This window comes from Molossus molossus, unplaced genomic scaffold, assembly GCF_014108415.1.
Source record: "Molossus molossus isolate mMolMol1 unplaced genomic scaffold, mMolMol1.p scaffold_m16_p_1, whole genome shotgun sequence".
NCBI classification, from domain to species: domain Eukaryota; kingdom Metazoa; phylum Chordata; class Mammalia; order Chiroptera; family Molossidae; genus Molossus; species Molossus molossus.
Genome location: NW_023425344.1, coordinates 244,669,293 through 244,694,306, shown reverse-complemented (window position 1 = coordinate 244,694,306; position 25,014 = coordinate 244,669,293).

Here is a 25,014-nt window from a genome sequence, read left to right as displayed (position 1 = left end):
TCCTGCCATTCTGTGCCCACCACGGTCAAGGACGGCACGCTTCCCAAACATGCTCCTCAATGCTTCTCATCTGTCTTCACCTCCTGTCCTACAACTGGAATCCCCTACCTGATCTGCCCTCTACCTTGCCTCGCTCCAGTCACCCTTCACCACCTTGCAGGTCACAGGCACACTTTTCTGCCTCCCCCCACCTGCCCCCCGCCTTTTCTCGTGCCCACGGAACCCCGGATTCATTCCCGTGGTCCCACGTCTCACACGCACGTAATCCGTACTGTTATGTCTCTGTTGCTCCTTCCACACTGAGCGTTTCTTGGAGGCAAGACCTCCTCCTGCACCCCCTTACCTGCACCTCCTGCACAGTGCGCGGTGCTGTCTCATCCTTGAGGGGCAAACAAGCAGTGTGCGGGGACAGCAGAACTTTCCCGAGCTGGAAAATGTTTGCGATCTGAAAAATGAGAACTCTCAATCTGGGCGGGGGGAGTGCAACATAAAATTAATCAGTGCTCGCCTATTGACCATAACGTTAAATCAGTTTCAATAATCACTCCATGCAACGTTCAGAAAATGTCATTACAATTGAAAAACATGTCTAGGCTGGGTTTTCTTTCTTTGCAAGAATCCCTCATCTGCGCCATGATCGCGGAGAAGCCAAAATCATAGTGAATCGCTCATATTCAAGTAATTTTAGACATGAAACCACGGTCAGGTAGCTCAAGTTGGTTAGAGCGTCGTCCCAATGTGCCCAGGTTGCGGATTTGATCCCCGGTCAGGGCACGTGCGAGAGTCAACCAATGAATGCATAAGTGCAACACCAAATCGATGTTTCTCTCGCTCTCTCTCAAATCAATCAATATTTCTTTAATCACACAAAAACACATGAGCCTTTCAAAATTTCTAAAACAAAACTTTTCATGTAGGCTAAGCATATTTTAACTGTTTGATGTGAGGCGAGAAGGGGCGTCCTGGGGCCTACGGGAGGGTGTCTAAGGCCTACCAAGCTCCTGAGCACGCCCGGTGGTGCCAGCACACGGCAGAGATTCAAGAGATGGGTGCCGGCTAAACAAATGAACAGAGTCCTCATTTCCTCCTCAACAAATGGCAGCCCACGGGCACCGTCCTCGCAAGGAGAGTGCGTGCCCACACCTGGGGGCTGGGCGGGCCGAGTGCCAACATGCTCACACGCACGTATGGTGCCAGGAGGGATGCTGCTTTCTGCTCTCCGTGTTTCCACTTTGAGGGGCGTCCATCGGGTAGCACTCTGTGGATTCTGATGGGGGGAGGGGAGGGGCCTGTCGCCAGCTCAGCCCTGCCCTCCCCCCTCCTGTTCCTCGCAGGGTTCCCACAGGAAGTGAGTATTTGGGGCTGCCCTCCTCTGGGTGTTGTGTTTACAGGGCAGGCCCCATGCGCGAATTTGAGCAGTGGTCCAGCTGTGCCTGTGAGCAGTGGGGGGACCTTCCGATATAAAGGGGTCATCGTCTTTGTTTCCACACGCGTAAGCCACGTCCCCATGTGGACAGCGTGATTTCCTTCCTGCTCTCGGAACTGTTCACTGTGGGTGAGCCTGCTCCTCTGAGGCTGCCCTTGGCCATGTGACTTGCTTTGGCCAATGGAATATGGACGAAAGTTCCAGTTCCAGGAATCGCATGTGTCTGCTTGGTCCTCGTGCACTTCCACACCCTGGCATGAGAAGAGCATGGTCCCAGGACCAGAGACCCAGAGCAGAGAGGGACCCCCACCTGCAGCCTGAGGCTCTGCTGCCCGAGAAGACGGACCCACGAGTAAGAAAATCAGTGGTTTTCTGTCGTAAGCAATGGAGCTTTTTAGGGGTGTTTGTTATGCAGCAAAAAAAACCACAAACTAATAAAACTAGCTAATACACTGCAATGTTTAGAGGTGATCTTTTTTCTCCATCTGCTGGACTCACACTGGGAAAGAGAGGTGTTATCTCTGGAGCCCCTCAAACCAGAACATTATGAGGCATCACAGTGGGAAGGTCTGTGCGTGGGAGCCCCTTAGGGTTAGGTGGTCCCTAACCTCCTGTCCACACCTTGGGGAGACTGGTTTGCCATGGTGAGCCCTGCAGTGGGTAGAATAAACCGATCCAGGAATAGCATGCTGTTCTCAGAATGAAAGCTGGGGCTGAAATTCAAACCATCCTGCCACCTCAATAGGCCGTTTGGACAGGGCTATTGGGGGCACTTTCAAAGCTGCTGATTTTCTTCATTTTGTATTTCTCCCCTTGGAGTAACTTTCAAGGCTGCCTCCCTGCCTGGGTGGAACTGTACCGCAGTGACCTTTTGGGAACTCCAAAGGGTACCCGGTGTGTGTCTTACTCATCTCCGAATTCCTAGAACCCAGCCAGCGCCTGGCTCCCCAGCGGACGGGTGAATAATGGGAAGGCTGTCTGGCCTTGGCAGGGCAAGCTGGGTGCACGCTTCTGGTCTTGTAAGTGATGCCTCCCTGGGCATTAGCTTTCCCAGACTGTCACCATCAAACGAGAGTGCTGACAGAGCACAGGTTCCCAGCTCCCTTCATCTGCTCAGCTCGGCGGGAGGTTCCCGGCTGCATGGATCAAGCTGAGCTCCCGGGGACCATTGCCACGGTTCCCTACGAGCACGAGCACAGCCATCGAAAATGAATCATTCTGCACGGAGACTCCCCGTGGGCAGCCGTGTTTCGGAGACTACGGCGTGCACTTTCTCAGGGGCGAAGACACAGGGAGGAATCGCACCTCCTTTGGAAAAAGAGCATAATCTCCTTGAGCCTCACCTTTAGAGTGATCGGCCGGCCACCTGCCCCTGAGTACTTAAATCCGACCTACTGGATACAGAATGTCTAGCTCCTACTACGCTCCTTCCAGTAGAGGGTCTTTCCGTGTGTGTGGTTTGGCTGGACTTTCCGCTGAATGGGCTGGATTTTTATAACCTCTTTGGCCCATAAGACTCTCAAGTTGATTCTGTTCTATTTCAGTACATCTTGGATCTGCCTCTTTTGAGGGGATGTGAAACAGAGAAATGCTAGTTTCTGACTATTTTAAAGATTTTTGAGAGCAGGACACATCTTTCAGTGGTATGTATGAAAGCTTCGCAAATGGGAAATGAAAGTCGTAGTTTTAAACTTGAGTCTCAGCTGCCACCTGACCCTGTCTGCCTTTTCAAACTTCTTGGCCACGACTGTCCTTCCCATGTGGCGTGGGCCCTGGTCAGGCTCCTTTCCCGAACAGCTCCCCGCTCTGGGCCGGCAGCTCGCCCTTTTCTCCATTTCAAATAACAGTTCCTGTCACCTCCTCCAAGAAGTCCGCCTTGAAGCCCTGGTGCATTTGCTGTTCCCTTGCATGTGCTGTATGCAAGTAGCTTTAGAATAAGACAGACCTGGGTGTGCAGTGTGGGTCCCCCTCTCACCAGTGGGGTGACCTTAAGGAAAATATTCTAACCTCTCCATCCAGCCGTTTCCTTGTGTGAAAATAGAACCATCACTTAATGTGTAGGTCATTGTGAAGATTAAATGACAAAGATTCTTATGTAAGGGTTCAGTGCAGAGAGAACACTCAATAAACACATCGTGCTTCCTCTTCCTGCCGCTGGCCTGTGTCACCATCTCTGTCTTGCCGTGAACGCTCGGGGGGAGGGGGGCTTTGATAAGTCCATAGCTTGTCATTCATTCACTGAAACTTACTCATTGATCACCTGCTAGGTGCGAGGCACTGGCCTCGCATTTAGGTGCTGCTGTGAGTGAAGTAGTCACAGATCCCTGGTGTTGTGGGCTTAATTTGTAGTAGGGGAAACAGAAAATAAACAGTGTCATGAATACGGGCATTATCTTGTCAGAAGGTAATAAGATCTGCGGCAACAAAAGGGAGAGTAAAGGAAGGGGTATCGGAAGTGTTGGGGGGACCAGGTTGCAGCATTAAACAGGTGGTGGGGAACCCTCAGGTGAGATTTCGGCATAAGCTTGAAAGAAATGAGTAGTCTGGCCGGTGTGGCTCAGTGGTTGAGCGTCAACCCATGCACCAGGAGGTCACCAGTTCAATTCCCAGGCAGGGCACATGCCCAGGTTGTGGGCCCGATCCCCAGTGGGAGCATGCAGGAGGCGGCCAATCAATGTTCTCGCTCATCAATATTTCTATCTCTCTCTCTAAAAAAAAGAAAATCAATAAGAGGAAAAACATAAAATTAAAAAAAAAAGAAAGAGATGAGTAGATCACATTCATTTGTTGAATGAATGAATCAATCAATCAACAAAGAGCTACGTTTTATTTATTTCTAAGGAAAAAGGGCACAACAGCAAAAGCTTGAAATTTTCGAAGATTTCTGCCGAACCCGATTGTATATAATTAACAGAGAACAGGAGAGTTGTCGGAGTATCGGTCCCTGCTGGCCGCCGAGGGCAGGGGCGCCAGGCCTGCGTCAGGAGGGGACATTTTAATTGACTTCCTTTTGTAAATGGCATTTCCAGTTGCCTCTGACCAGAGAGGTCTGTTTGTCTAGTGAGTAATTCTTCCAGCTAATTCGACAGCGAGTGTGAGGCCTCTAAGCTGAGCTGTGAGAGCCGCACTTGGAAGACTCCAGAGCCACAGGAGCATCTGAGAACCCAGCTGGGATTGTGCAGGTTCTCTTCCTCCAGTCGGCTCTGGACAACTGAATAAGGGGCTTTGAGGACGTGGCGTCTGTGTCCTGTGTGGCCTGCCTGGGAGCCACCTGTGTATCTGCAGAGCCACTGATGCTGTAGAAAGACCCTACAGATCAATCTTTGTGTGGTCTTCCGGCAACCCCAGGAGGTTGCAGCCAAGGCTCAGAGAGGGTATGTGATTCCCCAACATCACACAGCCACACAGCCCAGCAGGGCTTGGCTTCAGACTCAGGTCACTTGACACTCCTACAGTGCTCTCTCTGACTCTGATCCACCCCAAGCTGGTGGACTCCACTCTAGGAGGGGGACAAGACACCTTGCTCAGCTCCAGGAGGCCACATGAAATGTCCACTGCAGTCCCTGTGGGGTCATCTCAGGTACCAAATGTCCCATACGTGAGACCATTAAGGCAAATAGGGGCCGGGAGCGCCTCAGGTGCTCAACCGTACTGCTCAGTTGGCTCAGCCCACAAGTCTGCAGGGGCCAGACATGGATGCAGACAGAATGGTCCAGCATCCCTGCTTTGCCGAGATCCAACCTCACCTGGAAAATGAAGGAAGTTACTACAACAGCTTTTGGACCTAAAGGGATCTCACTCTTTCCTTGATGGGACCTGATGCCCATGTGTTCATTTATCCAGTCATTCATTCATGCCAAACATTTGCTGAGTGCCTGCCATGTGACAGAACCTCTTGTAGGTGTTGGGTCCCAAAGAGAGACCCTCGTCCTGCCCTCGCCTGTGACCATGATTGAGGTAGAAGGAGGGGGTAAACACTGAGAATCAGAGGAGCCAGAACAGTGGAGCCTAGCTGTGTCTGGGATGGAAGCAGGTAGTCATGGAGGCTTCCTGGAGGAGGTGAAGCCTGAGCTGAGCTTGAAGGATAGGGGCAGTTGTCAGGGTGGAAGTGGTAAGAACACACCATCAGAGGGTGTGAGCAAAGGATCCATTGGCCAGAAAACTCCACGTCGGGGCCGGCACCAGGGTATTTGTCTTGTTGGAGACTGAGATTTGGATCAGTCTCTGACTGATAGAGCCAAGCACTGAAGACCAAGAAATGAAAGCAAAGAGAGAGAAAAGACCTTGGGAACCGGACTGAAGGAGCGCAGACTTGATCTCCAAGGAAAGCAGAGAGCCGATGAAGGGGGTGAAGCGGGAAGGGGGGGCAGATTGGCATAGTAGGAAGGACAGGCGGGTATCCACACAGAAGAGGCAGGAAGGCAGGAGGGGAGCAGGGAGACCCAAGAGGACTCCTCCTTCCCAGGTCAGCCTCATACACATTCTGGTGGTTTCCACCAACGCTTCCAAACTGTCCACGTAAGAAACCTGCAGAGAATTTTTATGAGTTTATTTGAGCCAAACTGACGACATATGCCAGGAAGTAAACTCTCAGTGGATTGAGGAAATGCTCCAGAGGATGGAAGTTTTCCTGACTGTATATATTAGAATCAAAGGAGATGTAGAGAGAATCATATGAAATCCACTGATGGTAGGTGCAGGGTGCGGGAGAAAGCAAAGCAGGAGAATCTCTGGGGTTGGATGAAAAGCAAAACGGAGAGAGACATACTTCTTTTACACTGGGGGCAGGTACAAAATAGTTAGTAATTAACATCTACAGCACATGGAATGGTTTCGGGGGGACAAGATAACAGTGGGGTTCCTTGGTCTCCTGCTCCCGTGGGAGGCTGTGCCCTGAGGGGTCTGGAAAAGATGGCTCTGACATCTGAAAGGTGTGTTACCCTGGTGCGCAGACAATAGACAGGCTCACTGAAGACAAAGACTGACCTCTGTCAAGGAAGCTGCAGGCCTAGGACGCGACTGCGCACTATGACCTGGATTTAGACAGGAATTTGTATGTTCAGACTCTCCTCTGTGGTTACTTCCCGTCATGGAGTTTGTAAAGCCCGCCATGCAGGCCTCCCCGGAGCTTGTCAGGCTCAGTACGTGGCCCCTTTTTCATCCACAGAGCCTGTGGGCCGGGGACCCCTGGGCAGAGGCCCTTCTGGGATTCTGGCAGCTGGATCAGTGTGGACCCTGCTCCAGCACGTCAGCTCTCTGCTGCCCCCCTCTGTCTGTAGGAGGCAAACACACCCTTCCTTGGGGCCTTGAAGGGTTTTCCTTAACCCCTTCCATCCCAGCCCCGGAGTAACAAACTTTTTCTGTGAAATGGAATCATAAAATACTTAGGCTTTTCACGACATACGGTCTCTGTCACAAATGCTCAACTCTGCCATTGTAGTAAAAGGGAGCTGCAGACAAAAGGTAAGTGAGGGAGTGTGCCTATGTTCCAATACAATTTTATTTATGGACATAAACATTTGAACTGCATAACAAAATTTTTAATTGATTTTTAGAGAGAAGGGAAAGAGAGAGAAAGAAACATTGATGTAAGAGAGAAACATCGATTGGTTGCCTCCCAACACACCCCAACCCGGAACCGAACCTGCAGCCTGGGTCTGTGCCCTGACCAGGAAACCCACCACCTTCTGGCGTACAGGACGATGCTCCAACCAACTGAGCCACGCAACCAGGGCACGAATCGCATATAATTTTCACAAGTCACAAAACAGTCTTCTTCTTTTGCTCTTTTTAATCATTTAGGAAAGGTATAAATCTTAACAATAGCAAAAACAAAAAAAAATATTTTTAAATGGGTAAAGGATGGAATAGACACCTCTCCAGAGAAGATAAACAAATAGCCATGAAGCACTTGAAAAGATGCTCAACATCAGAAATCATTAGGGAAATGCACATCCAAACCACGGTCTCACCTCGTGCTCGTTAGGATGGCTACTATTTAAAAAAAGAACATAATAAGCGTTAACGAGGATGCGAAGCAATCGAAACCCCCGTGCACTGCTGGGGGGGATGTAAAACGGTGCAGCCTCTATTGAAAACAGTGTGGTGATTCATCACAGAATTAAAAATAGAATTATGATAGAATCAGCAATCCCATTTTGGGAGCTATAGCTGAAGGAATAGAAAGCAGGGTTTCGAAGAGATGGCTTCATACTCATGTTCATAGCACACTAATCACACTAGCCAAGGGGGGGAAGCACCTCACGTGTCCATCTACAGATGAAGGGGTGAGCAAATGGGGTCTATTCACACTGTCAAATATTGTTCAGCCTTCACGCTGAAGGAAAGTCCGACACACGCTACGATATAGATGAACTTTCTTGCAGTTATGCTAAGTTCAATAAGCCAGCCACAAAAAGAGATGCACTGTGTAATTCCGCCTCTACGAGGTGTCCACAGGGGGACCCAGAGAAAAGGAGCCAGACGGTCATCAGGCGGGGGGGAGGAGCGTCATGTGTACAGTTCCCCTCTCACAAGACGAAAGCATTCTGGGGGTCGGTTGTACAACGTTGTGAATATGCATAACACTAGTGAATTGTAAACACCTAAAAATGATCAAGATGGTACATGTTATGCTAAGTGTATTCGCCCACATCTTTTCATTGTAAAAACTGTTCTGAGCTCAGGGGCTGGACAGAATCAGGCAGCAGGCTGGATTTGGTCTTTGGGCCATAGTCTGCCGACATCGGTTCCAGCAGAACAGAACCGATTGACTCCTAGACCCATTTCTGAAGACCGGGCAGCACCCCAGCATGGATGGCACTTCCAAGTTCCCTTCTGGGCTTGAGGAGAGAACTTTTTCTGGCTCTTAATCTGTGAACTGGGCAGATCTGATCGATCAGGATCAAGTGAGCAGAAGCAACAGCGTCTGACCCGCCTAGTGACTGAGCGTCTTGGGCCTGTTTCTGCCTTTACCCTCAGCAGGAGCGATGGGCGTGGGGACTCCCCAGGGACGCAGCCTCCAAAGGGCCCAGCCCGCACGCGATTGGCAAGTGCATGGCCACGTTCACACCCAGCTCCTTTCTCACACCCATCCTGACTCCAGTTTGTCATTTAGGCATTCACTGAGTGTCCAGTGCCCTTGGGTGAGGTGTCAGTATGTGTGTGTGTGTCAGGAACATGCCGTGTCCTACAGTCCTGGGGCAGCTCCTTGTTGGACTAGAGGCCCACCCAACTCTGGTGTCCACTGGCATGTGCTATTTCTTTTCTTTTGACCAACATGTATGAGAGAATCTGGTCACCACTTACCACCCTGGGAGAGAAAGGGTCACATCCATTCGGCACAGTTCAAAACGCTGCTGCCTTGCCAAGGCTGGCGTGGCAGAGGCGGGCTGCCTGTGTCCTCCTCGTCCCAGCAGCCCGCTGGACTGCATGCCCAGACCCTTGGGCTAGGTGTGACCGAACTCTGAATGTGGGAGGAAGGTTTCCAGGTCCACAGCGCCCCAGTGATGACTCTCTGTGCTCTGTCCCCCTCCCCCGGATGCCAGGGGTTGAAGCTGGCAGAGTCAAGGATAAAGGACCCCGAGTTCCCGAGACAGTGCGTGCAGGAGAGCTGGCAGCTGCGCGACACCTACGTGGCTTTGTGTGGTGAGGAATAACGCTTGATTTTGCTAAGCTCCAGACATCTGGACATTTGTCTGTAATGGTGACTAAGGTTCCTTTAAGTGACATGCTGAAGCAGGTGCACAGAGTGGAAACAAGCATGGTCTGACTTTTAGATGCTGCACTAAAGAGGGACCCAGAGTCCGGCCGGTGTGGCTCACTGGCTGAGCATCGACCCATGCACCAGAGGTCGCTGGTTCGATTCCCGGCCAGGACACATGCCCAGGTTGTGGGTCCGATCCCCAGTGGGGGGCATGCAGGAGGCGGCCAATCGATGTTCTCTCTCATCAATGTTTCTATCTCTCTCGCTCTCTCCCTTCCTCTCTCTCTAAAATAAATTTTAAAAAAGTAAAAAGAGGGACCCAGAGCAGAGGGCAGCGAGAGGAGGGGCAAGCCACCCAGCTCTGGGCTCAGATTTGGGCTCAGACTTCATTTCTCCCACTTACCACCCAAGTGGCCCAAGACAAGCCCGTCACTTCCCTGACATTAATGTTTAGCATACACCCCTCTTGTGCTCTTGTTATTAAGAATATATCAATAAAATAACTGGTTACGATGCCCCTAAAATCTCTTTGCAGCCAGAGCCCAACTTTTCAGAAAAAACTTTCAACTCAGAATAGTCTGGATTTTCTGCACGATATCATCCTTCCATGCCCCCTGAGCACTGGAGAGGTAGAATTCATTAAAGGAGTGGCCGCTGGGACCTCTAGCTATCCCCTGACACTGTGCATAGGCAGGGACAGCTGTGTCCCAGCTGCCTCTCGGAAGACAGCGACTGTGTGTAGCATGTATCAAAAAATGCATTCTACTGATTTATTTATCTTTAATTCTCACCCGAGGATATGCTTTTCATTAATTCTAGAGTGAGAAGAAGGGAGAGGGAGGGAGAGAGAGAAATGTCAACGTGAGAGCAATTGCTTGCCTCCTGTACGTGCCACAACTGGAGATCAGGCCTGCAACCTGGGCATGTGCCCTAATCGGGACTCGAACCCACGACCCTTCTGTGCACAGGATGACACTCTGACCAACTGAGCCACAATGGCCAGGGCTAAAATATGTATTTTATTTATTTATTTGTTATCCTCACCTACGGATATATATATATTTTATTTATCATCAGATAGAGTGCGAGGGAGGGAGGGAGAGAGAGAGAAACATCGACGGGTGAGGGACACGTCGACTGGTTGCTTCCTGCATGAGCCAACCAGGGCCCGGGACGAACCACAACTGAGGTATGTGCCCTTGACTGGAATCGAACCCGCAAGTCATTGGTCCACGGGCTGGTGCTCTAACCACTAAGCCACTGGTCAGGGCTAATTATATGCATTTTAAAGTAGGCAAAATATGGGCCATTATATGTCTATGACTCCAAATTTACACTTCCAGCCTTAGTGCCCCACACCGAGCCCCCGACACATTTGCCCAACTCACATCTCCACTGGGATGTCTAACAGGTTTTCAAATCAAACATTTGATTCCTCACCCCCTACACACACACACACACATTTGATTGCTTACCCTCTACACACACACACACACACACACTGATTCCTCACCCCCTACACAACACACACACACACACCCCACTTGTTCCTTCCCGTATTACTGAATGGCACCACCATCCACCTTCTTGTTTAAGCCAAAGATTTAGGAGCTACCCTTAAATCCTCTTCTCTCCACCACTCCTGCAATATTGACTCCTCAGGAAAGCTTGCTGATTCCCCTTCCAAAACATATCTCTAAGCTGCCCCTTTTCCTCCAACTCCAAAGCCTCTGTTCTGGTCTGCATCACCGAGCCCAGAGCAGTCTCGTTCGCACACAAAGCAATTTAGACCCCTGCCTGGCACAAAATCCTCCCCGTTGTTCAGCTCCTTCCCATCATTCTCTAAAGGGAAGTCGGGCTCCTCACCCGCACCCCGGGCGGCAATGGGATCTGCTCTCACCTCTCCCCCATACCATCTGCCCGACCCTTTGCTTTCCCCGTCCTTATCCTGTTCCAGGTGCACTGCTCATTCTGCTCCCCAGCAACAGCAAGCTTATTTCTGCCTCAGTGCCTTTGCACCACCTGCTTCCCGCCTGGGATCTCCTGCCTCCCACTCTGCCTGGACTGGCTCCTTCTCATCCTTCTGACCTCGCGCAAATGCTGCCTCCTCAGAGAGCCTTCCTTGGTCACTCTAAGTTCCTCCCCACACACACGTGCACACACACACATATGTGAGGCTACTGTGAAGGTCCTACAAATAACACATGTGAACTTCCGGGCAAGATGGCAGGTAGGTATACATGGTATCCGTCCTCCCACAACCACATCAAAGTTACAGCTAAACTACAGAACAACCATCATTCCAAACTGCCTGACATCGAGCTGAATGGCAGTCCTACAACTACGGGATTAAAGCAGCAGCATCCAGACTGGTAGGAGGGCGGAGGGGACGGGCTGGTCCCACACCCACGTGTGGCGGATAAAAATCAGGAGGACACCTCGGCTGGGAAGGTCCTCCCTGAGGACTGAGGGGGCCTCATCCCACACCAGGCCCCAGCTCAGGGTTCCAGTGCCAGGAAGAGAATCCCCATCACTTCTGGCTGGAAAACCAGCGGGAACTGAGGCTCAGGGAGGCTGAGGCGGCTGGAGCCCCAGGCAGCTCCTCTTAAAGGGCCCGCGCACGGACTTATCGGACTCACACCTCCAGGCTTCAGCATGGGGGAGGCAGTTTGAAAGGCACCGGAGACATACAGGGAAGAACTGAGCTGTTTGGCACTGGAGCGAGGGCTGGAGAGGGGGCTTCCTCGGGGACAAACGTGCTGTCAGAGACCTTTGTTCCTTTGGTGAGCCCTTCCCTGGGGCGGCAGACAGAAGCCATATCTGGGACTCCAGCAACCTGACTCATACCGGTTGCCCTGCCCTGGTGATTCCCTGAGGCCCTGCCCCACCCAACTTTCAGGCCCACCCAAGCTGTTCCCAGTTGTTTTACCATAGGATTGGCCTGTCTTGGATCCTGCTTCAGGTTTTCCTAAATTCTTTCTAACAAGCAGCATCTGATCTCAGCTAGCCCCATACCTCTCGTTCAGTAATACATAGAAACAATTACAGGGAGGCAGTCAAAATGAGGAGACAAAGAAACAGGTCCCAAATAAAAGAACACAACAAAACTCCAGAAAAGAACTAAGCGAAATGGAGATAAGCAACCTAACAGATGCTGAGTTCAAAACACTGCTTATAAGGATGCTCAATGGACTTAGTGAGAACCTCAGTGAACTTAGTGAGGGCCTCAAGAGCATAAAAAAGGACCAGTCAAAAATGAAGGAGGCACTAACTGAAATAAAGAATAATTTACACAGATTCAGTAGTAGAGTAGGTAAAGCCAAGAAGCAAACCATTGATTTGGAATATAAGGAAGCAAAAAACACCCAATCAGAACAGAAAAAAGAATCCAAAAAATTGAGGATCGTGGCCCTGGCTGGTTTGGCCCAGCAGGTAGAGCGTCAGCCTGAGGTCCAGAGAGACCCAGGTTCGGTTCCCACTGAGGGCACATACCTTGGTTGCGGTTTGTCCCCAGCCCTGGTTGCTCGTGTAGGTGGCAGCCACTCAATGTGTCCCTTTCACATTGATGTTTCTTTCTCTCTCTCTCTCTCTCTCTCTCTCTCTCTCTCTCTCTCTCTTCCTCTCTCTACCTCCCACTCTATATGAACAAAAAATGGATCTCTCTCTCTCTCTTCCTCTCTCTACCTCCCACTCTATCTGAACAAAAAATGGAAAAATGTCCTCTGGTGAGGATAAAAAAAATGAGGATAGTGTAAGGAGCTTCTGAAACAACTTAAAGTGTGCCAGCATTCGCATCTTGGGGGTGCCAGAAGGAGAAGAGAGAGAACAAGAAATCGAAAACCTATTTGAAACAATAATGGCAGAAAACTTCCCTAACTTGGTGAAGGAAACAGACATACAAGTCCAGGAAGCACAGACAGTCCCAAACAAGATGAACCCCAAGAGGCCCACACCAACACACATCATCATCAAAATGCAAAAGGTTCAAGACAAAGAATCTTAAAAGCAGCAAGAGAAAAGCAGTTAGTTACCTACAAGGGAGTTCCCATAGGACTGTCAGCTGATTTCTCAAAAGAAACTTTGCAGGCCAGAAGGGAGTGGCAAGAAATATTCAGAGTGATGAAAAGCAAGAACCTATAACCAAGATAACTCTATCCCGCAAAGCTGTCATATAGAATCGATGGCCATATAAAGACTTTCCCAGACAGGGAAAAGCTAAAGGAGTTTATCACCACCAAACCATTATATTATGAAACGTTGAAGGGTCTTCTTGAGGAAAAAGATGAAAAAATATGAACAATAAAATGGCAATGAATACATATCTGTTGACAATTGAATCTACAAACAAAATGAATAAGCAGAACAGAAAAAATCTCATAGATACAGAGAACATTTTGTTAGTTGCCAGATGGGAGGGGTGTTGGGGGTATGGGTGAAGGGGTGAAGAAGTACAAATTGGTTGTTAGACTGACAAACCTCAAAGGGAAGGGGGCTTGGGGGTGGGAGGAGATAAACCAAAGAACATATATGCATAACCAATGGACACAGATAACAGTGTGGGGAAAGGCAGGAGGGGGATGGGAGTGGGGAAGAGGGGGTCAATGGGGGGAAAATGAGGAACATCTATAATGCATTCAACAATAAAGATAAGTTAAAAAATAATAATAACACATGGAACGATCTTCATGCAGGGCTGGTAAAAAGTAGTGGCTGTAGATAAATTATTTTTCTAGGAGACTACATTTGCTGGCTTGTTGCAGAGCTGGACTGGCCCAGGAAATGCCCTGAGAGAGAAGGACTGAATCCGAGCAATCACAACGCTTTAGGCAGAGACCTCAGAGCGCAGGACCCGAAGTGGCGTGTGCCAAGCTTCTGCGCTGCGCCCAGCATCTGACAAGCACTGCTTCGCGCGTTCCCAACACAGGCAGGCGTGCGGCCTCACCACGCATCTGGGAGACCGAGGCACAGGTCACACGGCCACCAAGGGACAGAACCAGCATCTGCCCAGGTCTGCCTCATACACCCATGGACCTCTGATTTTTTAACATGCAAATATTTGTTTCTACAATATGTTGAAGGAACAGACCAGAGTAACTTTGCAGTTTCCCTTGTGTTGGGCCCGAAGTGAGGGCCCGAAGGGATGTGGCCGTGTGAACAGAATGTGAGGGGACTGTGGTTGCTGGTCCTGCACTGAGGTCACAGCCACCTGGAAGTTAGGTTGACATTATCCCTCCTACCCCCTCCCTCACCCTCCCCGGCGTCGGCATGAGGGCTAGAGTGAAGGTCTCGGGGGCAGGGCCTAGTCCTACAGTAGGGGGAACAGTGGCCGGGAGCCCCATCACTTCCCATTCATTCCTGTCACCTCTCAGTGTGTGTCCTTGACAAGTGACAGCTCTGTGACCCTGCACTGGGCAGAGTGGTACCTCCCAGGCCACTGAGCTTTCCTGTGGAGGGAATGAGACCGTGTGTGTGGTGTGCCCCCCACGTAAAAGCATAAGGCGGGCTGTGATCTGGGTCACAGGCTGTGATTGGCAAGCCAACCTTCCGTCCCCTCACCCTGCACCCCCTCATATACACACAGGTGCACACACATTCGCACAATCCTCACACACACATACACTCACAGACACGTGGGTACATGCCCCCACCCCCTGCCACTAGTTCCCTAGAGACCCCAGACCAGCACTGTCTAATCGCATGGAATGCAAGCCACAGACGTGACTTAAATTCTTCTAGGAAAAGAAAAAAAAAAAGCAAGTGAAATTCATTTGAAGAGTATATTTTGTTTAACCTAATATCTTTTCAATGTCATTTCAACAGGCAAACAGTTTTTTTTTTTTAATCCCGAGTGACGTGGTTTGTTCCTCTCGTGTGCTGGGCTCTCTGATCCTCCGGCGTTCACGTCACACTCGTGGCCGACCTCGTGGCCCGGACTCCCCGCAGCCTCGGCTACCACGGCAGCAGCTCAGCCTCAGACAGGCTCCTTCCGTCCCTGAGCTCTGGCTCCTTGGGCCACACGTGCCGGGCAGCGACACAGTCTCTGACCTGCCCAGCTCTACCCACACAGTTCCCGCTGCGGCTGCTGCTGGGACTTCATGGAGCAGCACCAGGCCATAAGAAGGTCGCTAGGCAGCCTCCAGCCCGGGGCTTAGCCGTGGAAATACTGAGGAGCACGTTGGGGGGAGACGGGCTGATGATTGCCGCAGAAATGAAGGGACTGATGGAAACACGGAACAGTCCCTCTGGGCGGCCCACCCCTCAAAGGGGAACATGAGACACGGGAGTTATCCCCATCACTGGTTTTCAAAGGATCAGAAGAGACACCTTAGCAATGGCCACAAAGTATATATTTTTTAAAGTAAATATCTGAATAGTCAAGGGGGTGCGAACCGAGCTGTGCAATGTGCCGTCTTCCACGAACCAAGTTGGCAAATCCCTTCTAAAGAGGTGGCGCCTGTGGGGTGCACATGCGGGAAGCGAGCGTCTCCCAGGCCGCCAGTGGGCCCGGATGTGGCCTTTCTGGAGGGCCAGCTGGCATGTGCAGTCGTGTTCTCCAGCTCCTCGGGGGTTAATTCCTAAGAAATGATCAGGAGACTATTGTTCACGTGTGCTGTGACACAGACCAACAGCTGAGACTCCGCCTTGGGAGTGGTTCTGAGTCAGCGGGGAGGCTCCTCTGGTCTTGGTGGCTTAGCTGATCATTCCCAAATACCTGCACGGTCAGCTGGTGGCTGGATGGCCCAGGATGGCCAGGTGGCCAGGAAAATGTGCCTCAAGGACCTCCAGCTACAAGGGGCTTTTCTGAACAGGGGCCCCGCCGCTGTGTCCTGGAATCCATCATCACGTTGACGCTGAGGCCCACTGCCTGTGGGCTACTCCGCTCCAGTGAGCCCTCACAGCATGGACACGAAGGCAGGCCCTCCATCCCCGGGAGACACAGGACTCCTCTGACAGCCAGCTGGGGCCCGGTGTGTCCTGGTGATGCTCTCTGTGACCACCATGACCAGAACCTTTCAAGTCATACTTTGCAGTGTCCCACCGACCATGTCGAGGATCAGTGTGGAAGAAGCATAGTCAAAGGCACGGATACGGACAGCAGAACTACTGTACCCATGTCTGTGGGCAGCCCACCACAGGGCCTTTCAGAGATGTGTTGGCATGGGAACTTGTTATATATTATTTATCTGCTGGTTCAACAATTACTTATTGAGTGGGCCAGGCACTGTCCAAGGGGCTGGGAACTTCGTTGTGATCAAATTAGCAAGCTCTGTGTTCTCCTGAAAACTGTACTCTAGTCTGGCTGGTGTGGCTCAGTGGCTGAGTGTCGACCCATGCACCAAAAGGTTGCCGGTTTGATTCCCGGTCAGGACACATGCCCAGGATGTGGGCCTGATCCCCAGTAGGGGGCATGCAGGAGGCAGCAAATCGATGTTCTCTCTCTCTCTCTCTGTCTCTAAAATCAATATAGGAAAAAATATATTTTTTAAATTAAAAAAAAACTGTATTCTGTGGAGAAAGGCAGGTATGCAAATAAACAAGAAAAAGAAAAATACCAAAGCAACAATGATTATACAGAGGAGACAGAGAGCCCCAATGTGGTCACGTGAACTGAGAGGAAGGAGCAGTTCAAGCAAAAGGAGCAGATAAGGATTCCAAAATGGTGGCGGAGTGAATGGAAGCTACCAGACCATCTCCCACGACCAAACTGGAATTACAACTAAAATGAACACAAATCATTGGGAAAAAGCAACAGAAAAGCAGCTTGCAAGGACCATATAACCAGGGACACTGACTCGATTCTGGTAGGATTGCGGAGGCGCAACAAGGGGGCTGGGAGTCCATGGACAGCAGTGGTCTTAGCTGTGAGCAACACCCTCCAGGTTAAACTCCCAGGTGGCTCCACAGCGCAGAGCCGGGACAGAGGCTAAAATAGCCACAGCCACTCACCTCGGGCTCCGGCAGAGGGAGGGCAGACTGGACTGGAACTGTGTGGGGACACTCGGGATTTGAAAGGCGCTCAAAGCATTTGCTGAGTTGCAGCCACGCAGGACAGTGGTCATTTTACTGGGCTCTGGGGAGAGGCTGAGGCCCCTCCCTCGGAGAACCTCACCCAGGTGGGCCATTGAAATGCAAATTGAAGCCCATTAACAACCAGCATCTGCCCCACCCTCAGGAAATCCTCTTACACTGAACACCTGAGAGAGTTTTTCATTCAACTGAGAACCCAAGGCTCTTCACTAATAGCCTCCAGGCAAAAAGCTGGAGGATAACTGGACGATTTCTGGGATAGCAACTCTACCCAGGAAAGTTCTCCCACGCTCATCCAAGCCCAGTACAGGGAGCCACAAACAGCAGAACACCAACAGCCACAGGGAAAATTTGGCAGGTTCCAAAGCCCACTGAGAAAATGGTGAAACAAAGAAACAAATGCCTAATGAAAGAACAAGAGACCTCTACTGAAGATGAGATAAATGAGGAGCAGTTAAGCAAGTTAACAGAGCTAGAATTCAGAGCCATGATCTTGAGGAAGCTCAACAGCATGAGTAAGGACATCAACACCATGAAAAGACATGGAAACGTTGAAGATCAACCAGTTGGAAATTAAAAACCACAAAAAAGAAATGAAAAATAACATATCAGAAATAAAGGACACATTGGAAAGTCTAAAGAGCAGAGTAGAGAAAGCAGAGGACTGGATCAGTGAATTAGAAGACAGGGTAGAAAAAAACAACCAATCAGAAAACCAAAAGGAAAAAAACAATTAAAAAACAGGAAGACAGCTTAAGAGAACTGTGGGACAACTGGAAACATAATAATATTCCCATCATAGGAGTCCCTGAAGAAGAAGAAAGTGAGCAAGGGTTAGAGAATATATTTGAAGAAATAGTGACAGAAAACTTCCCTAATTTGGGGTGAGGAAGAAGGCATTTAAGTTCAAGAAGCACAGAGAGCCCCAACTAAGAAGAACCCAAACAGGCCCATGCCAAGACATATAGTAATTAAAATGCTAAAAATTAAAGACAAAGAGAGAATCCTAAAAGCAGCAAGAGATAAGCAACAGGTTACCTATAAAGGAACCCCCATAAGGCTCTCAGCTGACTTCTCAACAAAAACACTACAGGCCAGAAGGCAATGGCACAAAGTAATCAAGGTCATGAAAAACAAGGATCTGAATCCAAGATGACTCTATCCAGCAAAGCTATCATTCAAAATAGAAGGTGAAATAAAGAGCTCCCCAGACAAAAAAAAGGCTAAGGGAATACATTACTGAAAGAAATGTTCAAAGGACTGTTGTAATTAGTAGAAGAAATCAGAAAAAAAATATAACTACCCCAAACAAAAATGGCAATAAATAAGTACATATCAATAATCACCTTAAATGTTAATGGATTGGATGCTTTGATAAAAAGACAGAGTAGCTGACTGGATAAGAAACATGACTCATCTATATGTTGTTTACAAGAGACCCACCACACAACAAAAGACTCACAAAGGTTGAAAGTGAAGGGATGGAAAAAAATCTTCCAAGCAAACAGAAAGGAAAAAAAACTGGGGCAGCAATACTCATATCTGATAAAATAGATTGCAAAATGAAGGCCATAACTAGAGACAAACACCCAATACAGGAGCACCAAAATATATTTAAAATCTTCTGGAGGACTTCAAAGGAGAAATCGACAGCAATACAATCATAGCAGGGGACTTCAACACCCCGCTGAAATCACTGGATAGATCCTCTAGACAAAAAATTAGCAAGAAAACAGAGACTCTAAATGAAGCACTAGACCAAATGGATTTAATAGATATCTACAGAGAACTACACCCCAAAACTAGAGAATTCACATTCTTCTCAACTTCACATGGGACATTCTCAAAGATTGACCACATGTTAGGACACAAACTAAGTCTCTACAAGTTGAAGAAGATTGAAATCATATCAAGCATCTTCTCAGATCACAATGGCATGAAACTGGAAATCAATTGCAACAAGAACATGCAAAGACATTTGAACACATGGAGGCTAAATAGCATGTTATTAAACAATGAATGGGTTACTGAGGAGATCAAGGAAAAAATTAAAAACTTCCTGGAAACCAATGAAAATGAACACAACAACACAAAACCTATGGGATGCAGCGAAAGCAGTTCTGAGAGGGAAGTTCATAGCACTACAGACCTACCTCAAGAAACAAGAAAAATGTCTCATAGACTATCTAACCTCACAACTTAAAGAACTAGAAAGTAAACAAAAAGAAAACCCCAGAGCAAGTAGAAGGAAGAAAATAGTAAAGATTAGAGCAGAAATAAATGACATAGAGACCAAAACAACTATTAAAGGATCAAGGAAACAAAGAGCTGGTTTTTTTAAAAGATCAACAAGATTGATGGACCCTTAGCTAGACTCACCAAGAAACAAAGAGCAAGAACCCAAATACACAAAATCAGAAATGAAAGAGGAGAAGTAACAACTGACACCACAGAAATACAAAAGATCGTTTACGACTACTATGAACAATTGTATGGCAATAAATTCGACAATCTAAGTGAAATGGACAGATTTCTAGAAATGCGTAGTCTCCCAAAACTAGACCGGGAAGAGATAGAAAACTTGAACAGACCAATAACAACTAAGGAAATTGAAGATGTAATCAAGACTCTCCCAGCAAACAAAAGCCCAGGCTCAGATAGCTTCACAGGGGAGTTTCAGCAAACATTCAAAGAAGAACAAAAACCCATTCTTCTCAAACTATTTCAAAGAATTCAAGAAGAAGGAAGACTTCCAAACTCGTTTTATGAGGCTAGCATAATTTTAATTCCAAAACCAGAAAAAGACACTACAAAGAAAGAAAACTACAGGCCAATATCCCTGATGAACATAGACGCCAAAATCCTGAACAAAATACTAGCAAATAGGATCCAGCAATACATCAAAGAAATTATTCACCATGACCAAGTAAAATTCATCCCAGGGATGCAAGGCTGCCACAATATTCACAAATCAATAAATGTGATACACCACATAAACAAAATGAAGAATAAAAACCACATGATCATATCAATAGATGCTGAAAAAGCATTCGACAAAATCCAGCATCCATTTCTGATAAAAATGCTCAGCAATGTGGGAATAGAGGGATCATATCTTGACATAATAAAGGCCATATATGAAAGACCTACAGCCAACATCATACTCAATGGGCAGAAACTAAAAGCATTTACCTTAAAAACAGGAACAAGACAGAGATGCCCATTTTCGCCACTCTTATTTAACATAGTACTGAAAGTCTTAGCCACAGCAATCAGACATGAAGAAAAAATAAAAGGGATCCAAATCGAAAAGGAGGAAGTGAAACTGTCATTATTTGCAGATGACATGCTATATACATAGAAAACCCTAAGGACTCCATCAAAAATCTACTAGACTTAATAAATGAATTTGGCAAAGTAGCAGGATACAAAATTAACGTCAAGAAATTGATGGCATTCTTATATACCAATAATGAACTCACAAAAAGAGAAACTGAAAGAGCAATCCCATTTACCATCGTGGTAAAAAATTAAGATACCTAGGAAGAAACTTAACCAAAGAAGTAAAGGACCTATTTGCAGAAAACTACAGGACATTGAAAAAAGAAATAGAGGAAGATATAAAAAAGTGGAAGCACATACCTTGTTCATAAATTGGAAGAATTAACATCATTAAAATGTCCATATTACCCAAAGCAATCTATAGATTCAATGCAATCCCCATCAAAATACCAACGACATATTTCACAGAACTCGAACAAATACTTCAAAAACTCATATGGAACCAAAAAAGACCCCAAATAGCCACAGCAATCTTGAAAAAGAAGGACAAAGTAGGTGGGATCACAATACCAGATATCAGGTTATACTACAAAGTGACTGTAATCAAAACAGCCTGGTACTGGCACAAGAACAGCCAGTACCCAGAGAACCCAGAGCAGAGAACCCAGAAATGGACCCAAGGCAATATGCTCAATTAGTATTTGACAAAGGAGGCAAGAGCATACAGTGGAGTAAAGACAGCCTCTTTAATAAATGGTGTTGGGAAAATTGGACAGCTACATGCAAAAAAATGAAACTAAACCATCAACTTACACCATACACAAGAATAAACTCAAAATGGATAAAAAACTTAAATGTGACCCATGAATCCATAAAAATCCTAGGAGATTTTTATGGCAACAAAATTTCAGACATCATACACAGCAGAATTTTCACTGATACATCTCCTACGGCAACAGAAACAAAAGAAAAAATAAACACATGGGACTACATCTAACTAAAAAGCTTCTGCACAGCAAAAGAAACAACCATCAAAATGGAAAGGCAACTCACTGTATGGGAGAGCATCATTGCCAATAATATATAAGATAAGGGGTTAATTTCCAAAATATATAGAGTACTCATACAACTCAACAAAAGGAAGACAAAGAACCCAATTAAAATATGGGCAGAGGACCTAAATAGGCACCTCTCTAAACAGGACATACAAATGGCCAAGAGACAAATGAAGAAATGTTCAACATCACTAATCATCAGAGAGATGCAAATTAAAACAACAATGAGGTATCACCTCACACCTGTCAGAATGGCTGCCATCAACAAATCATCCAACAACAAGTGTTGGCGAGGGTGTGGAGAAAAGGGGACTCTAGTGCACTGCTGGTGGGAATGCAGGTTGGTGCAGCCACTATGGAAAACAATATGGTGTTATCTCAAGAAATTAAAAATTGAACTTCCATTTGACCCAGTGATCCCACTTCTAGGAATATACCCTAAGAAGCCCGAAACACTGATCAGAAAGAATACATGTACCCCCATGTTCATAGCAGCACTATTTACAATAGCTAAGATCTGGAAACAGCCCAAGTGTCCATCAGTAGACGAATGGATAAAAAGCAGTGGTACATGTACACAGTGGAGTACTATGCAGCTGTAAGAAAGAAAGATTTCTTATCCTTCGAGATGACACGGAGGGACCTGGAAAGTATTATCCTAAGCGAAACAAGCCAAGCAGAAAATGACAAATACCAATGATCTCACTTATTTGTGGAATATAATGAACATAACAGTCTGAGGAATAGGGTAGACCCAGAGACGTGGAAGTAGGGTACAGACTGACAACCCTCAGAAGAGGGGGTAGTGGGGGAAGAGATAAACCAGATAACTTATATGCATAAATGCATAACCAATGGACATGGACAACAAAGCCGGGGACGGAGTGGGGAGGAGGGTGTCAATGAGGGAAAGAAGGAGAAAACATCTGTAACAAAAATAAAATAATAAAAAATAAAAATAAAAGGAACAGATTATTTCTGGCAGATTTGGCTCAGCGGTTAGAGCATCGGCCTGTGAACTGAAGGGTCCCGGATTTGATTTCCGGTCAAGGGCACATACCTGGGTTGCAGGTTTGATCTCTGGCCTGGTTGGAGTCATATAGGAGTCAATAGGTGTGTCTCACATAGGTTTTTCTCTCCCGCCCTCTCTCCCTTCTTCCTCCCTCCCTCCCTCCCTCCCTCCCTCCCTCCCTCCCTCTCTCCCTATCTAAAAAACAAAATTATTGGAAAAATATCTTTGGGTGAGGATTAAGAAAAGGAACCAATTAGGCAAAGGCCCAGAGGCAAGAAAAACCTCAGCAGGATGGAGGGAGCGAGAGAAACCAAAGCTTGGGGGGGGGGGGGGGGGGCCGCGACAGGCCAGGCCAGACCCGAAGGGCTCTGTACAGGAGGGACTGGGGCCTAAAATGTGTTCTACTGGGAACCACTAGAAAGTGCAGTGGGGGTGGGGATGTGTGAGACAGGACCTAACCTACATTTTGGATCACTCTGGAGGCCCGGTAGAGAGGAGGTGACAGAGGCACAGGTGTGGAAACGGGCTGCGTGGTCTGCAGGCTCCGTGACCCTTTCATGACAGTTCAGTGAGAGAGCCCGTCGGCTTGGAGCGCGGAGCTGGCGGGGGGAGTGGAGAGAGCCTGGCTGCTTCGGGACCGGTTTCGGTTTCGAAGGTAGTCTCTAGGATTTGCTAAGGGCTTGGATGGGTGAGGGAAAGAGAAGAACCAAGAACAGCTCCAGGTGGCGAGCGGAGGGTGGTGGCTGCCGAGGGAAGGAGGGAGCAGGAGCCGGTCTGCGGTGGGCGTCCAGGCCCAGTCGGGAACCTGTGAAACCTGAGGTCCTTGGACGTCTGTGGGCAGGTGTCGTTCGCACAGCTGGGTGCCCGTCTGCAGTTCAACCACGAAGCCAGCAGGACGCAGAGACGGGGGCTCTGGGCACACGGAGGGGACGTCACACCCTGGGAGTGGACGGGCTCACCAGGGAGAGTGTAGGGGAAGAAGGGACTCGGGGCTGAGTCCCAGGGACTCCACCCGGGGAAGCCAAGCAGAGGAGCAGCCATCTGAGGAAAGGAAAGTGACCGGAGCCAAGAGTGAGGACCAAGAGCCTGGAAAACGTGGCAGCTGCGAGAAGACATGAATTCAAGGAGGGAGAAAGGACCCGACTGTGTCGAATCCTGAGACATGGAAAATGATCACAGAGAAATCACGATCAGATGTGCCAATACCGCCGTCACTGCTGCCCTTGCCGAGAGCAGGCTCAGCGGACGGGTAGTGGCCGGAGACGGCTGGGCCAGTCAGAGGGGAAACATGCAGGTAGACATAGCGACCCCAGACCGCCCGTTTGAGTTCTGTCATGGCAGGAGCAGAGAAGGGCGGAGGTAGTGTCAAGGGGATTTCTTTGTTTTGTGTGACATCAGAGCAGCTTTCTAACCTGGTGGGACTGGTAGGGGGAGATGGAGAAGTACTCGGGGAGATACAGACACGGTACGAGCGAGGGAGGCCCTGGAGACCAGAGGAGCAGGATCCCGAGACTGAGCGGACGGCTTGGGCTTCAATACAGCGAGCAGTGTAGAGATGTTCTTGGGAATGGACGGGAAGACAGGATGGGAAGACAGGATGGCGCACATGGGCTGATGGACGGGAAGACAGGTGGGCGCACACGGGCTGATGGACGGGAAGACAGGTGGGCACACATGGGCTGATGGACGGGAAGACAGGTGGGTGCACGTGGGCTGATGGACAGAAGACAGGGGGGTGCATATGGGCTGATGGACAGGAAGACAGGTGCGTGCATATGGGCTGATGGACAGGAAGACAGGTGCGTGCATATAGGCTGATGATCGGGAAGACAGGTGGGCGCACATGGTCTGATGGACAGGAAGACAGGGGGGTGCATATGGGCTGATGGACAGGAAGACAGGGGGGTGCATATGGGCTGATGGACAGGAAGACAGGGGGGTGCATATGGGCTGATGGACAGGAAAACAGGGGGGTACATATGGGCTAATGGACAGGAAGACAGGGTGGTGCATATGGGCTGATAGGAAAACAGGTAGGTACATATGGGCTAATGGACAGAAGACAGGTGGGCGCACATGGGCTGATGGACGGGAAGACAGGTGGGTACATATGGGCTGATGGACAGGAAGGCAGGTGCATGCATATGGGCTGATGGACAGGAAGACAGGTGCGTGCATATGGGCTGATGATCGGGAAGACAGGTGGGTGCACGTGGGCTGATGGACGGGAAGACAGGTGGGCGCACATGGGCTGATGGACAGAAGACAGGGGGGTGCATATGGGCTGATGGACAGGAAGACAGGGGGGTACATATGGGCTGATGGACGGGAAGACAGGTGGGCGCACACGGGCTGATGGACGGGAAGACAGGGGGGCGCACATGGGCTGATGGATGGGAAGACAGGGGAGCGCACATGGGCTGATGGACGGGAAGACAGGGGGGCACACATGGGCTGATGGACAGGAAGACGAGGGTGCATATGGGCTGATGATCGGGAAGACAGG